Raw genomic sequence first — 18,074 nt, 5'->3', positions numbered from 1 at the left:
CTCTGCGAACTTCTAAATCTGCGGAAAGGCGTAAAAAACTTTAGCCTTCGTTCGCCTCGGGACGGTTACTTCATGACAACCTTGCGTGAAATCAAATTCTGTTCCACTACTGGATAAATTCAAATCCATTTCTCTCACAACACAAAAGTTCACAAATTGTAGATAAAGAAATTCACTAAGCACTACACTGCCGTTCTACGCATAGTTATCCCATGTTCCAAAAACAGCAATTGAGAAAAACGCATTCAAAGTTTTCTAGCATATTTGTCTAAAAGAAGTTTTAAGCAATTCGGTTAAAGGGTTACACTGGGTTTTTTATATGCAGAGAACTATTGTTTAATGAAATGTGAAAAGATCCCTTCATTTGAATCAATCAGTCTTGGTTACAGGCTTGAAAAACCATGGTGGGACAGCAATGTCCTGGAACAAAGGTAATGAAGATGGTCGAGTTTCGAGCGACATAGTATGCGCTGCCATAACTATTTCGCAGATAGTGACGTCAGTCGTTGTGTTTATCTTTGATTGTCCACCGCATCCATGTGAAAATGCTATTTTCAGGAAATCATTTATCAATTCAAAACGTACATTTTCGTAGAGCTCCCGCTGAATATGAGGCTAATGTGATAGCGTGGAGTGAATATTTGTGAAATCACGTCGAAAAAGACGGATAAAAGTGATATTTCCATGTGCTATTTTCACTCCCCCACGTTCATAGAAACAAACGAAGTTTCATTATTCTACCGTTATGAAGTTGATGTTTCAAAGGCTCTTAGTGTCGGTGTGTAACTTGTAAGATAATAATCGCCAATTAATCAAAATTTCACCTAAAATGTTACTGCTTCCGAGAACTAAGCATACGACTGCTCTCTGGACCTTTTTACCAAATGAATAATCGAAATAAGCCACGATATAATTATCATCTGTTAAAAAACAACCAGTTAAATGATATCATGAAAATTTGGCTGAAATTATCATGCAACCGTGAGTACTTTCAACATCGTTTTGTTTCTTCCATACACATTCCATATTGAATGCAAATAATTACGACATGATATTTTGCATGCCAATACAGATACACTTCGCCTACTGCTCCACCTCTATATGTACCTCATTGGTGGGATAGTTATGCCTAGACATGGACAATTGAACTTGATGATGTTTTTTTGAAATACTGGGAACAAACAATAAGTTTTTTTTTGTATTTTTCCGAAAGATTACGCATAAAAACATTTTTTTTATGAAGAAGGGAATGATCTGCAATACTTTGCAGAATATAAATCTCGCTGTTACAGGGCATACACTAACAAGGTGTACATGTGTTCTGTTAAACTTTTTTTTATTTGTTTGTGAATTAGTTCGTTCTTCCAAACCAGAAATGACTACATTGGTCCTGCTGAAATCGTGACATAAAATTCTTATACTTGAACCGATTTATTTGACATGAATCTACAAAAAATATATGGTGCGACACTCATGAATAGAATACAGTGGTAGACATTTGTTCAGCCGCGCCCTATTTTTCCTCAATATTTTAAAAAGACGGGTGGGTAATGTCGGGGACATAACCGGAGTGACGTAGGACTATACAAAGGGGACAGCTTTTGTTAAATATATATTTTAAATATATTGTTTTATTTTCTTCTCCTACGTGAATACCTACCTATCTACCTGAAAAATGGATGAGCGTACTGTTTACTCTTTATGAACATGTTGGTGGTTCTGAAAAGAACCTTTGGCGTTGTGTTTTTGCGGTTTTTGGTTTCCCTTTCGACAGTCCCCTCTGGGCTGGTTTTATTGTGGCTCTCCACTGGGCTAAAGGCGAATGAACTTCAAAGTTTAAAGCCTCTTAAAAACAAAGAAAGAAAGAAAGAAAAATACATTCATTACGATTTGTTCGCTCGTTGGATTCACATGCAGGCTAAAAAGGGTCCTTTTCAGGATCACAAAATTATCTTCAATCTAAAGAGTTTATTGTTTTGTTATCACTCGATATCCCCATCTTGTTCGGCTAAACCTTTCTGTTTAGCGATTGCGTTTTCCACTCGCCACAGCTTTCACAGTTGGAAAATTTCTTCCCATCCAGCTTTGTGACATGTTGTACAGTAAATTACATTCAGTGCGACGTGCCGAAGCGCCACTCAGTGTCGCATTGGAGGTGATTTTAACCTGTAATTGAACATTTGCGATGGCAGTGGTACAGTGTTGACTTTCAACGTGGGGTCATAATTTGGATCTCTATGTTTACAAAAATGTCCAACTAAATAAGTCGCATTACATGTCCGACTATCAATAAGCTCAGAACAACTGCCAAATTCACATACTCATCATATCCTGGCAAACAAATTATGAAAAAATCAATTAGTGTTTTATTATTATTTTGGATATTATTTTAGAAAGCATTGAACTGTATTTCGTAAACACTTTTTTGGAAGGTTTAATGGCCCTGAAAAGCGCCTTGTTTTATGGAATGGTTCCAATTTAGAAAACTTAGTACTCGTGGTTTTGAAAAAAACCATTTCGAACGCCCTCGATGCCGCCTTATTCTGGATTTGCCACCAAAGCAGTTTGTATAAAGAACAAACTTTTTTCTTCTGCTACCTGATGCCGTTTTGCGATTGCGTTTGCCACCCGCCACTCGCTGCAACTGCCTGTTGTTGTCTTGATGTGTTCTGCTCTGAATGCGGGTTTTTTCCTCTCGTCGCGAGCAGCTTTACCAGTCAATTCGATCACTTTGGCGGCCGAAACTATATAACGCCGGCTAGGTGGACTGGTGCACTGGTACTAACGCGCTCGGCCTAGCTACCCTTGCGGGGAACTCCAGATCAACACGGTTCGAGCGGGATTTTGTCTTTCCCTTCACTTTTCCTCCTTTACCATGTCCAGACATGGCTGCTTGGGTTGGTTTGTTAATGTGTTGTGGTGCGAACCGATGTGGTGTACGGTTTGGATGAGAATGATCGTTACGGTAGGTAGGTAGGTCGGTCTTGTATTATAGAGACTTTAAACTTTTGCAGTTCATTCGTCTCTAGCCTTGAGAAAGGCCCTTTGAAAACTCTACTCTATTTACTCCAGCGCTACCACCTCCACCCTCTTGCCTTGAGAAAGGCACTCGATCCCTCGCCGTCCAGCTCGTCCAGCAACGATGTTGTCCAGTCGGTGTCCACACAAAGAATGATCGTTACGGCAGCGGAGCGAGGATTTTTAAGGCTCGAGAATTACGCATGTGTGAGACTGCGACCAATGTTTCGTTCATTTTTTTTTCTTTTTCCTTTCCAATCGTGCTTCATTCTATTTCGCTGCTGCTCTGGTTGCCCGTTTTGGTCGGTACGATTTGAGGAGCACAAAATGGACCAATAAAAAATGGGCACATAGTGCATTTGGACAATGCTTGATATTTCACAATTATTCAATTATTTATCTCAAGAAAAATGAAATGTTATTCGTTATGATGGATGCGTAGATATATTTCCTATCAATTGATGCAAAAACCTTTGTGATCTATTGAGAAATGCTCGAGTTATAAGCATTCCAAATCTTGCATTTTTTCCTACTTGTTCAGTGCCTAGATTTCCATTTCACCCCCTATATCTTCCGGTTAGACGTAGTCCTACGTCAAAAATAAGTCAATTCTTTGTACAGTTTTGCTCATAAAAGACGATTATTGTTTATTTTCATCGAATCCATTCTAAAAAAAAGTATAAATTCACTTTTTGTTTCTAAGTAATTCAAATATGTGGAATCAGGGTGGACGTTCGTTTAGCCGCATCCTAAAATTTCAATAAAATAAAATTTGTGCGGCAAATTTCGAGTCCAATCGGTAGCTAATATTTAGTATGTCCACCTCCATTTCGGATCACTTTGAAAACTCGATTTGGCATCGAGTCAGACTGATTTTAAAGTGTTGCCATATTGATTATAGCCCAACATTCCTGAATTACTGCCTTGAGACTGGAAATGTTGTCAAATTGTCATCCGTTTCCACAGACAATCTCGGCCGAGATTCCCCATAGGTTCTCTATGGGATTGCAATCGACTGCCAGCAGGTCATTCAAGAAGTGGAATGTTCTTCTCAGCAAATCATGCCTTCGATTGCTTGGAAACGTGGATCTGTGCATAATCCTGCTGAAAAAACGACATCCTCGGTAGCGTTATTCTCAATATGGCCAATAAAAACGTCCTCCTCCAGGTTTCTTCCACATGCTGTTTGGTGACTCATTCAAGATGCGCGCAATATGCCTCTTCGTTACTGGAACAACCGATTCTGCCTTAATGTATGACCAGGACATCGTTTCCTGGTTGCTTCGTGTCTTATTCGACCTTCAACACGTAAAGTAACTTTGGTGTTCTCATTTGTTGGTCGTTATATCCCATATTTCTGGCACTTTTTAAAAAAAAATCCGTACCACTTTCTCATATAGACTCATTTTTGTTACGTTCAAGCGATTAGAAAACTTTTGTTCACTGAATATCTTTATTATTTTCCGCCCCTCTTCCGTCAATAGAATACCTTTCGCCATTCTTTTAAATTCTACGTAAATCACTAATATGACCAACTTCTTACGTTGCATATCTAATATTTATCTTGTAAATTGAACATTCCCAAGTATTTTTCCAAAAAACACAGATAAAGTCTTGGTGATTATGCGAAAACTCGATTTTTATGCCCTGTGGCTAAACGCATGTCTCGGGAAAAAACGACGTTTGAATGTTTATATCCACCGATGCCGCCTTGTCCCAATGATCCCAATTTTTTATCTCAAACTGACTCTAATGTTTGTTTCTATCTACCAAAGCTCTCTAACCGATGTTCTTTGACTCCACACATTTGTTTTTTCTTTTGTCTCAGTTTCAACTCGTCAAAATACATCAATTACCAGCGCGATTACAGTGAAGTGGAATTAATGGTTTTTGAAGATACTTGAAATAAAATTACAACGGAAGTAGGAGTAGGAGTAGAAGTAGGAATAACATTGTGGTGTCAAGGAACAGATTGTAAAGCTTTCGGAGAGCCCTGATATATTGAGGACCGCGCGTTTTGGGGCAAACTTGTACGCTTCATTTCTTCGGGTTCCACGATTGAGATCGTTTCCTTCGGTGTGGATGAGATGAAGGCGAGCCATCGCTAGGTCTTGTTAGATTCTTGGCAGACCAAGGATTTAACCATCAAATGTAGAATACAAGGGGTTCTTTCGTGATCCATCCGTAACAGACGGAACCCGAAACACGGGAAAACTCGTGAGCGGTCCGCAATATATTAATGTTGTGAATAATTCCACTAATTTAAATGTTTTATAGTTGCTTTCTATGCGAAATTTTCTCATCTGTCAAATGAAAATATGAATACTTTTTTTGTTCTTTTTGATTTAGGAATAGTATGACCGCTTAGCCTTCGATTTCATTTACAAATGAGCGAACCACATGCAAACACTTCGATGGGTCACACACATCGAGTAATTTCTAAACTTTGCTAGCGTCCTAGCGCCCTATGATATGCAGGTGCACCACGAGTGAGATTCGATTTCAGCTACCTAACACTCTATATAAGAAACTCAAAAAAAATTATTCATTAAATATAGTGCATAGTGCTGATTACCAGTGGTGGGAATTGATGACCAATTCGTCTGATACTTTATAGACATCCGCCACTTTCAAATATTCCTGAATATCGGTTCCGATAAGGTGTATATTTATTTAGGCTCTTCTGGTGTTAGGTGTTGACGGGGCTGAGAATCCAATATTTTAATATTTGAACTTATAAACTATATTTATAATACATAACCGATTACTCGCGGGTGACTTAGCATTGCAAATTTACAAAAAGTTTTATTCAATAAAAAAAGCGATCTTCACGATTTTTTCGTGTTCAAAGAATCGAACCAAAATATTGGAAAACGGAATGGAAAAAATCGATCCAAGATCGCCAAATCCTACTGTGTATGTATTGCTACGACTAAATAAAAGTTTGCATTTATATCCATGATGTTTTTTTTTCTGTTGTTGCGACATTATACTACTCTTACAGTGTCGGACAAAATATAGACCACTGCTTAAGTAAAAAAAGAAAGTGACAATACTTTAAGAAAACATAATGCAATCCAGTGCTTCAATCCATTTATAATAATTTATTTGCATTATTCGAATAAATTTATAACATCTGTAGTTAAAACAAGAGTCATTCATTAAAAAATGTGTTTAGGCATATTTAAACGGTTTGAAAACGAGAAATTGCAACATGTAGTTAATACAGACCCAATCCAAACATATCAAAAATTAACAGAAACACAAAACAAATCTCGAACTTCAATTGGCAATTGGGTACCATGATTCAGGAGATCGAAAAATGGACGCCCCACAAATTATGTGGAAGGGGCATCGCAAAACCATTTGTGAAATGCTTCTTCAACAGCACTTACACTTACGACGAAAATTGGATTTATTTCGAGAACCTGGTTAAACCAGCCAATCCACTGCAAAGATATATCGTTTCGGCCAAAAGACGATGTGTGCATATCATGAGATACTAAAAAACCGGGTAAACTTAAACTTTGCATTGATGGAAAAAAGACCACAATGGGTCAGAAGATACAGTTAAGTGATATATCAGCATGACAACGCACCGGCACACACCACTAAAGCTGGAAGCAGGGTTGCCTCATTCAATTCTGTAAAATTTTCTAAAAAAACTGTATATCTGTAAAAATTTGTTTCGAAAAATTAAGAGAAAACTATGAAAAAAAATATTTTCATTTTCAAATCGTATCAATACAACAAAATACATCATTAAAATGTTTTCTCATAATACTCTGAAATCCTCCGGTTTTGTTGAACTTTACTTTCATTTTTTTCGTGATTTCATCCTTGAAGCTACTTTTTGAGCCGATACACAGTTCTCCGCTTTCGAAATAAAGTCTATAACTGTGGGTAGCAACCGATTTTGGACTTTAAAAATATTCGCAAGCACACGCTGATGAATGTTATCAAAAAGTGTCTTACAAACGACCTTAGCAATGGATACAACAATTTCTCATCACGCCATTCCATCAGCTGGGACCAAATTATATCTGAGTCACCCATTTTTTACTCCATGAGATTCGTCGTGAGTCGCCCGAATTGTTATCCAAGCCTTGTAACCTGCTTCAACGAATTGAGGAAATCGCATCACATCATTAGGTTTGATAGCTCGGCGAAAAGTTGAAGGTTTATCGAGGTTGCAGTTTTGATAACACGATCGATGAAAAAATCGCTTTGAAAGCTGTTTCACGAATTCAACATAGAAGTCACGACAAATCGATTTGAAGGTCAGCTTCCTAGCTACATCTAATCTTTTTCCAAGATAAACATCCTCAGGAATCTTTAGAAACTCTTCAAAATCTTTCATATCAAGCATCAGCAAATCATTGCATGTAGCTCTTTAAACATAAGCTACCCAACATGATCAACAATAACATTCTTGTCTCATTATAAAGTTCCTAAACTTGAGAACTTTCTGATTGAAAAGTGCAATTGACGTTATTGATGAGCGATAAAACGAAGTTTAGGAACAGTATAATCGGTTTAGTCATAGAATCGTTTAAATGAGTCAATATATGATTGGTGAATTGATTATGATCATACTTAACTTGGAACGAAAAGAATAATTGGTGCACATCAAATCGCTCAAGATTTCGCTTAACAACAGCCTCCAACGAAAGCCATCTCTTTGCGTTGCGTTCAACATTTTTATACATCATGTATCATTTGTATGCACTGTAATAAATAAATATTTAAAATTGAATTTAAAAAAAAAATCTGTAAATTCTGTATCTTTGCTGAAATTTTGTAATTCTGTACATACAGAGTCTGTATCTGAAATTTGTCGAAAAATCTGTAAAATACAGAATATTCTGTATATGTGGCAACCCTGGCTGTGAAGGACCCAATAAAAACCCTTAACTGTGAAACCTTACCGCACCCGCCATATTCTCCAAACCTGGCCCCGTCAAATTATCTTCTTCTTACTTCAATGGTACATGCACTTAGAGAGCAACATTTCGCCGAATATAAAGATGTCGAAAAATGAGACGAGGAATGGTTATCGTCGAACCAAAAAAAATATTGGAAAGGAACCCACAGTTTGCAAGAGAAATGGGCGAAATGTGTAGCATCAAACGGGCATCACTTCGAATAAAAAATCTTCAAGGTCTCTTGGCTCTCATGTGTTTTCTTCATCGTAAACCCTGGTAGACGGAGATAGGCTGGGAGTTCCATCAGTGATGAATGTTGGGTGGGGTTAGTTATTCATACACACACAAAGACGATCAGTTTACGGTCCTGAGATTTGAATTCACGATCGTTTGTTCAGTAGTTGGACGTGCAACCTTTGAGCTACAAAGACTACCTTAGAGCAGTGTCGTGATTGTTTTAGCTGTTTGAAAGTATCCTTTGTATTAAGGAAAATTGTCACAACCAGCTGTTTCAAATGGTTTCAATAATAATCCAAATTTATTCTTCTATCAGTTTAGAGGAAATCCATGAACAAAATTCCTTTAGCATTTCAGAAAGCTGGTACATCTTCTTAACTTATTTCTGACTCAGAATAAGATTTTTGGAGAATTTAGTGCACGGAATCTGTTAGAGCTGATTATGAAATCGATAAACCGTTACGAAATTATGTGCAATTAACTTTTTCTCTCATGATCTAGTTCTCATTGACTTTCTTCAAATATAAAATGTAATACCATCTGTTCAAATTAGTCATTAAAGCACAACGTAAGGAATAAAACGCACGGTATTTTCAATCGTTCCCCGAAAGTGTGAAATTCTCGAATATTCTTCGAGAATTTTTTCTATCCAATTGTGTCGTGCAGATTACGCGTACAATTAGTTTAGCGTATCAACTGTTTTCTTAGTGGAAAAGAATAGTTTTATTTCAATTCCCGTCTAATGGGATTTTCGTTGAAGAAAATCGCCATTTTTGCTGCATCCGGTTCGAAGAAAAGGTTTTCGAATCGCGTAACCCGAAGTTACCAGTTTAAACCCGTCTACTTGTCGAAGTAAGTTCCCCGTCCCCATCATTTTGGTGCCAGTGACCAGGATCCATCCTGGAAGAATCGTTCCCGTCCCGTCACATGTGTTGCGCATAACCTCGCACACCAACACGTTTCATCGTTTTTGGAGTTTACTGGATTCATATTGGAAGAATCAATCCCGTCCCGTTACATGCGTGAAGCATAATCCCGTTTACCAACACGCATTGCCGTATTTGAGTTCTGGTGCTGATAATTCCCGGAAAATCGATCCCGTCCCGTTACACGTGTTGCGCATAACCTAGACTGCCAACGAACATAGCCGTTTTTGAAATATTGTCGCTGATATTTACCAATAATACAAGGCCTCATTTTGAAAGGTATAAGGTGAGTACCTCTCCAATACGATTACGTGGTTTTTTGTGGTGCTTCCTGGTCCCTTTCGACCGTTTCAGCTTCATCGCCGTCGTGTCTAATATCACTCCGGAAGCCGAAAATACTATCTACGGAGAATGCCAGACGAAAGGAGGTTGAAGGCGAAGGAAGCGAAGCAGAAAAATTCCATCAAAGCTATGGATAGAGTTATCCAGTTTATCCTGAATTATGATCCCGAGAGACAGCAAGGCGAAATTCCTCATCGGCTGGAACGCCTTGAGAAGATTTGGGAAACGTTTGAAATCGTTCAATCCGAATACGAAGAACTGGATGATAGTGAAGATTTTTCAGCAATAAGTGAACAAATCAGAGTTCAAATGGAAGAAAAATATTTCGAAGCGAAGGCTGCTTTGGTTTCGATGCTGCCCCTTGCTGCTCCCGTCGCACCCGCGTACCCCGCTGCGGCTCGTGAGGCACCTGGTCCTAACAACGTGAAGCTTCCCACCATCACACTTCCCGAGTTTGACGGCGACTTCAACAATTGGTTGACGTTCCATGACACGTTCCGGTCCATGATCCATGCGTCCACGGAGATTTCATTCGTCCAAAAATTTCACTATTTGAGAGCGTCCTTGAAAGGAGAAGCTGCAAGCCTGATCCAGTCCATCGCGATTACTGCTAATAACTACACCGTCGCTTGGGATACGTTAGTGCAGTGCTATTCAAACAAGGCTCTACTGCGTAAGAAGCACATCCGTGCTCTGTTGAAGTACCCGAAGATTTCCAACCATTCCGTTGATGCCCTCCACAAAATTGTGGACGATTTCCAGCGTCACACCAAGATTTTAGAGCAGCTTGGTGAGCCCGTCGAGCATCTCAGTTCAATACTGATGGAGCTATTAGAGGATAAACTAGACGATGCCTCTCTAGCTGCGTGGGAAGAGTCTATCGCCATCGAAAATCAACCCACTTTTAACAAGATGATTGAGTTCCTTCAAAGACGAGCCCGCATACTAGAGACGATATCGGTTAATCGTCCACACCACAACCAAGTGAAGTCAGCGAATCAATCCTCCATCTCGAAGCGTCCCAGTAATCCCCGTGTGAGTTCCAACGCAGCTGCAGAAGTTTCGCCGAAAACATATCCACTATGTCCAGCCTGTGAGAAGCAAAAACACCCCCTGTTTGATTGCTCCGTCTTCAACAACATGGATGCAAAAAGTCGTATGAAGGTTGTGATTGAGAAAAAGCTTTGTATCAATTGCTTCCGTAGCGACCATTTCGCTCGCTCATGCCGATCGAAGTTTACGTGTAAACATTGTTCGAAGCGTCATCATTCGATGATTCATCCTGGACCATACGAGCTAAGCTCGACCATTCCCGAAGAGAATGCTGTTAAAGGATCATTCACATCTAGGGCTACCAATCCGGGTCCCTCCAGCGTTCTCACCGTTTCTGCTGTTCCTACCGACAGTTTCCCGTGTGCGAAGACAGTACTCCATCCTACCAGCGTTCTTCTGACCACAGTTGTGTTGATCGTAGTAGATGCTTACGGTCAAGAGCACGTCGCTCGTGTCATGCTGGATACCGGCTCTCAACCAAATGCCATTAGCGAGCGTCTGTGCCAACAACTTCATTTGAGCCGTAGGTCTGTCAACGTGCCAATTGCCGGTGTAGATGGGACCGTTACAAATGCAAAACATGAAGTATCTGCTGAAGTTAGATCACGTGTATCCGATTTCTATGAAGTGCTCGATTTTTTGGTATTGCGGAAAGTTACATGCGATACTCCATCCGTACCGTTCAGTACGTCTGAACTGGAGCTTCCCGATAACATTGCCTTAGCCGACCCCGATTTTGGAACTCCTCGTAGAGTGGATATGATAATAGGTGCTGCTCATTTCTATTCCTCCTTGCGGAAAGGACAGTTTCGTATAGCAAACCTTTTGTTTATCGATACCGTGTTTGGGTGGATTGCGTCGGGAAAGATCGAGAGTAACCGTGAACATTCAAAGCAAGCGATAGCAACTTGTCATGTGGCGACAGTTGTACCAATCGATGAACTGCTGCAGCGATTTTGGCAGCTAGAAGATGTGAGCGCTTCTAATTACTCCGTGGACGAGCAAAACTGTGAAAATTTCTATCAGAATACAGTTTCCCGTGATCCCTCTGGGCGATATATTGTTCGAATGCCCAAGCATCCCGATTTCAATAAGATGATTGGCGAATCGAAAGCCATAGCAATGCGGCGTCTTAGCTGGTTGGACAAGCGACTGCAGAAGAATGAAGAACTGAAGATTCAGTATCATGCGTTCATGAATGAGTATATTAGCCTGGGTCACATGGTTCCCGTTCCCGATGATGATGAAGCTATTTCTATCAGATGTTACCTTCCGCACCATCCCGTGATAAACCAATCAAGTTCAACGACCAAGATTCGCGTCGTGTTCGATGGATCAGCGAAAACTAGCTCCGGACACTCACTAAACGATGCGTTGGTAGTTGGGCCAGTCGTGCAGGACAACATTCTCGACATACATCTTCGATTTCGCATGGTTATGATCGCATTAGTGGCGGATGCGGAGAAAATGTACCGGCAGGTACTTATGCATCCCGATGACCGCTCGCTGCAGAGGATTTTGTGGCCACCTGGCAGTAACGGATCCGTGCAGACTTATGAGTTATGCACTGTTACGTATGGTCTCGCACCATCTTCGTTTCTCGCTACGAGAACCCTGTTACAGTTAGCTGAAGATCATGGAAATGATTACCCGAGAGCAAGCAACGCTCTGAAGAAAAATGTTTACGTTAACGACTTCATCAGCGGTGACGACACAATCGAAGGAGCAATTCTATTGCGAACGGAGTTAACGGAGATTTTGCAGAAAGGCGGATTCCGACTGCGGAAGTGGTGCTCGAATTCGCTTCCGGTTTTGGCTGGTCTTCCTCCTGAGCTCCTTGGAACTGAATCATCTGTTAAGTTCGGACCCGATGAAACCATCAAAACTCTCGGCATCAGTTGGGAACCTGAGGCAGACGTTTTCAAAATTGAAACATCACTCATCATCGAAAATCAGGCACCTACGAAGCGCAACATCCTGTCTGCAATTGCTCAATTATTCGACCCTCTTGGATTCATTTCTCCCGTCATTGTGCAGGCAAAAATTCTCATGCAACATCTGTGGCTGCTAGCCCTGGAGTGGGATACGGAAGTTCCTCCAGAAATACATCAGCAGTGGATTCGATTCGCCGAGCAATTACTACAGCTTTCCAACTTCCGTATTGATAGATACCGCCAGTTTGTTGACATCGAAGTTCAAGGTGGCACCCTTGAAACCGCTCAGTATTCCAAGGTTAGAACTGTGTGCGGCTCTCATCGCTTCTCGATTATATGAGAAAATTTCAACGGCATTAGATATAAATTTCTCTACTGTGGTATTTTGGACCGATTCCACAGTAGTATTGCAGTGGATAAAATCTCCCCCCAGATCCTGGAAAAACCTTCGTTGCAAACCGCATTTCGGAAATTCAATCCACAACTCACGGATTGCAATGGCTCCACGTAGCTGGAAAAGATAACCCCGCTGATCGCGTTTCCCGAGGAATGTCCGCAGAAGAATTAGTAGCAATCAAACTGTGGAAATTCGGTCCTAGCTGGTTAAAAGAAAATAGATCAAGGTGGCCGGTTCAAATCCCGCAGAAAAACCAGTTACCGACCGAGGAAATGGAGGTTAGCTCGAAAATGATCCTGACAAATCAAGTGCTCCAGTCAAAATCGTTGATCGACAGATTTTCGTCGTACTCACTCCTACTTAGTGCAGTTGGATTCTGTTTTCGTTTTTATAACAACTCTCGCAGAAATACACAACAACGTAATATCAGCAGCGTTTTGTCTGTCGCCGAGCTCCAGAATGCCAAGAAAGCCATCTTGAAGCTGGTTCAAGCTGAAACGTTCCCCGAAGATTTAAAGCGCCTGAAAAAAGGGCAAATGGTATCAGGAAAATCCTCACTTCATTTGTTAAGCCCGTTCATTGATTCTGATGGTTTGATCCGCGTTGGTGGCCGGTTGCGCCTATCTGACGCGCCATATAATGTGAAACATCAGATCGTCATTCCCGGATTTCATCATTTTACGCAACTTCTTCTGAAACACCAACATCGCAAGCTCATGCATGGTGGAATTATGGTCACACTCGCTGTATTACGTGATGAATTCTGGCCAATAAATGGTCGGAGAGCTGTTCGTAGTGCCATTCGAAAATGCTACGAATGCAGCAGATCTAACCCGCAACCAATTCAACAACCAATTGGCCAGCTGCCAGCTGCAAGAGTGACAGCAAATGAAGCTTTTATCTGCACAGGTGTCGATTATTGTGGACCCATTTTCCTTAAACCAAGCCATCGAAAAGCTGCAGCCCGTAAGTCCTACATATGTATTTTCGTATGCTTGAGTACGAAAGCTGTTCATCTGGAATTGGCGAGCGACATGAGCACGAATGATTTCCTCTAGACCGTTTTGTTTCGAGGAGAAATAGGCCGCAGCATATATATTCGGACAATGGTACGAATTTTATTGGTGCGAAAAATACCTTGCATGAAGTCTATACTATGCTTAAACCAGGAGTAAACAACGACAAGATTTCCAAGCATCTATCCGATGACAACATCCAATGGCACCTGATACCACCTCGCGCTCCTAATTTCGGTGGTCTCTGGGAGGCCGCGGTAAAAGTAGCCAAGAACCACTTGGTGCGCCAACTTGGTTCCTCACTGCTTTCTTTCGAAGAGCTAACAACCGTTTTAATCAATATTGAAGGTAGCATGAACTCTCGCCCTCTATTACCGCTTTCGAGCGATCCCAACGATTTTTCTGTTTTAACTCCGGCACATTTCTTGGTGAGAAACATGATCCGTCCACTACCCGAAGCAGATATCCGTGATGTTCCTCTGAACCGTCTCGACCAGTATCAGAAGCTCCAGAAATATTCACAAAACTTTTGGTACCGCTGGCGGAATGAGTATTTGAAGGAGTTAAACCAACAATACAGTGCCAACCCGAAGCGCTATCAGATTACCGTTGGAGACATCGTCATCGTCAATGATGAATCCCTTCCTCCAGCTCGTTGGCCTCTCGCCCGCGTTCTCGAAGTGCATCCAGGACCTGATGGAGTGACCCGAGTTGCGACCCTTCGCATGCCCAGTGGAATCTTCAAGCGTGCAGTCTCCAAAATTTGCCCATTAGAGTGTGCAACTGAAGATTAATTTTCCATCTCATGTAAAGTAGTTTTGAAATTTGATTTCAAAAGGTGGCCGGTAATGTTAGAGCTGATTATGAAATCGATAAACCGTTACGAAATTGTGTGCAATTAACTTTTTCTCTCATGATCTAGTTCTCATTGACTTTCTTCAAATATAAAATGTAATACCATCTGTTCAAATTAGTCATTAAAGCACAACGTAAGGAATAAAACGCACGGTATTTTCAATCGTTCCCCGAAAGTGTGAAATTCTCGAATATTCTTCGAGAATTTTTTCTATCCAATTGTGTCGTGCAGATTACGCGTACAATTAGTTTAGCGTATCAACTGTTTTCTTAGTGGAAAAGAATAGTTTTATTTCAATTCCCGTCTAATGGAATTTTCGTTGAAGAAAATCGCCATTTTTGCTGCATCCGGTTCGAAGAAAAGGTTTTCGAATCGCGTAACCCGAAGTTACCAGTTTAAACCCGTCTACTTGTCGAAGTAAGTTCCCCGTCCCCATCAGTATCCCTTTTATTTTATTGTATAAAAGTGCTATGACATGTCTTCATTGAACCGATTTTCATATTCGAACGAGTTGACAGGTATAGTGATGAATTTGAAACAAAATGTTCACCAGTACAGAAACACGTGATCTTGTGATGAGGTTCTGACCTATCTTCCACATTGCCAAATACAGTACGGAATGTATTTGCAGCTAAGTTATGACCAAAAGAGAGAGCCGATGTAGAGAAATCGATCAAATCACTTACACCCCTTTCATTCTAAGCCCCTCATTTATTTTTACCAGCATTAAATACAAAGCTTAAAGCTTCCCCCTTTCTGTCCCTTCCTGCATGCGGTAACAAATTTAATTTTATTTGATAGTTAACAACAGTTATTGACAGCCAGATATTGTTTCATCTGTGACATCTTGTTTTGTCAAGTTGAAGAGTGTATGTCATGTTTTTTAACCATCGCATATTGTTTCCCGACCTTCAATGAAATTATGAATCAAAACCTTTCCTACAGTCTGTTTACCGGAAATGTGCTAAACCAATTTGCGATTAAGGTTTATAATTTCAATACTTCTCCGCATTTGTCTTATGTCGGCTCATAAAGTACAATGAACTCACTATCATAACTCACGAGTACACCACTTTATCATTCTTCTGAAGAAGTACGGTACTATGTCCTTCTCTTGAGCCATCGATGTGTTCCTCTGTCTCTGTGCCGGGCTCATAAGTATTCAACACTCGGTGAGATACGCTAACTTTCTTTCTTTCTTTCTTTGTTTTTAAGAGGCTTTAAACTTTGCAGTTCATTCGCCTCTAACACGCTAACTTCCATTCCATTAATTGATAAGGCGTCGTGCACAAATTACGTAACGCAATCTCTAATACACAGTAAGTAACTCTCGCTTCGGCTCGCACGACGAATCACGAGGGTTGCCACATGTGATTCTATAAAATTTTCAGAAAAAATCTGTATATCTGCATTTTTAGATAAATCTGTATCAAAAAACTAACGGAAAAAAGAAAAGAAAGGTTTATTTTCATTCGGAATTAATTTTTCTTTTATTTGGATTGTTGAAGTCGTATCAATACAACAAAATAAATTTTAAAAAAAGGTTTCTTATAAATCTTCACTATGAAAACAAATTTACGCGAATTTTCGCGAACTTTTTTCGCCAACCAATTAGAACGAAGCCCGGGATCACTTGTGAAAGGGCGAAAAGAGATAGAACTTCCCAAGCTTTGCTGGGAAAAATGTGAATTCGCGTTGCTTTGATTGCAGCCTATGCCCACATCAGAAAGTTGGAACAAGACAATCAAGATGGGTGCAACATGACATAACAAATTTCGCTCAGCTTCACATCGATGAAACGATGTAAGCAATATTGATGCTTGCTGCAGGATAATAGATAATTTTCCCAATTTCTATTTACACTCTACCGAATTATCTAATATTGAATTGTATCGAGTTCGAGATATACTAAAACAAGCTTAATCCTCTAAATTGTGTGATATTAATACATGGTTTTGTTGAACTTTGGCATATGGTTCAACGTTTCTTTAAATCAAAATATCTTCATAACCAAAAGGAAAATAAACAAAGTTTATTAGTAAGAAGGTATATAAAAAAATGCACTGTAATAAATTTAATATTCAAAAAAGAGTTTTTGAAAAATCTGTAAATTCTGTATCTTTGCTGAAAATCTGTAATTCTGTATATAACGATTCTGTGTCTAGAATATGTGGTAACCCTGGTTTACCACTGAAGAAAAAGATCTTCAGGTTGAGTGTTGTATACAGGACGCGACAGGAAAAAATGCGGAAATTTATGGTATTTCTTGGAAATCATTTTCAACTACTTTAAGCAATAATATCAATATTTTCTAGTTCAGTTATGTTTATTAGACCTTTTCGAACCAATTTACTCGATGTGTCTTCCATTTTTATCAATGGCATCCTCAAAACGCCTCCGGAAACTAGAACACACCTTTCGAAAGTAGTCGTCCGATTTCGACTGCCATGTGCGCGTTATGACAGACTTTATGGTCTTTAACTAGGGTGAGATGTTTTGCAGACTTGCGCTTTAACATACGCCCAAACCAAATAACCCAACGGGTTAAGGTCCGGACTGCTAGAGGGCCACAAATAGTGGCACTCTTCAGGTTGGTTTTGAAGGTTCTTCATCGAAAACTTTTTGATTAAATTGTTGATAATATACCCCTAAATTCTTTTTGAACCGGTCTTCATGGAAGATGACACTTTCTTTCATTACACCAACCTTGAGCCATATTTCTATAAAAATTGTGTTAGCGCTTTCCCGGCGGACTGACTATGACTATGTAGAATGTATACCAAAGATCTCGATCGAATGTTTCTTTGCGATTACAGGTGGACTCTGCCATATCTACATATTAAATACACAGTTCTAATATAAGATATAAGCATGTATTTATTTATTTGGTTATGCAATTCAATTCACATTCTATACTGTAACATTTATACCTACTATCCCTGTTTAATCCCCTTTTATCGTCTGAGAAAATATCGATTTATATTTCAATTTCATTGATATAATTTTAATTTCTTGTTTCTTTTATTTGTAGTGTCACCAATTAATGAATGATTTATGATTTTTTTATAACAGTTTACACGAAAAAGAAATGAAAAAATCACCCCCATCAATCTCCACGAATATCCGTCATTGTAGAGTTCCGTTTCCGTTTATTTTGTTATGTTTTCCTATTCGCGGTGATTTTATTTGCTTTGTTTCGTATTTTCCAAAAAGAATTCTTCTTAAGTTTTGTTTCGATCCGTTTAACGTTTTTACTGAATACCTCAGAGAAGTGAAACATTAGATATAGTTAGTGACGTGTGGTTTGAATGATTTGTATTTAAAATCTCCTATTTTCTTTTACTAGCTAGGTGGTAATGATAGTTTAGTT

At 39.7% G+C, this 18,074-nt stretch overlaps 1 protein-coding gene across 2 annotated transcripts in view; it reads left to right on the top strand.

Annotated features, from left to right (window-relative positions):
• Positions 1 to 18,074, top strand: part of LOC129780364 (flotillin-2) — a 384,914-nt gene that overhangs the window by 341,361 nt on the left and 25,479 nt on the right. The window lies entirely within an intron of this gene.

The sequence above is a fragment of the Toxorhynchites rutilus genome, chromosome 3, assembly GCF_029784135.1.
Source record: "Toxorhynchites rutilus septentrionalis strain SRP chromosome 3, ASM2978413v1, whole genome shotgun sequence".
NCBI lineage: Eukaryota > Metazoa > Arthropoda > Insecta > Diptera > Culicidae > Toxorhynchites > Toxorhynchites rutilus.
The sequence above is the reverse complement of the archived record's forward strand: the minus strand, read 5'-3'. Positions and strand labels throughout refer to the sequence as shown.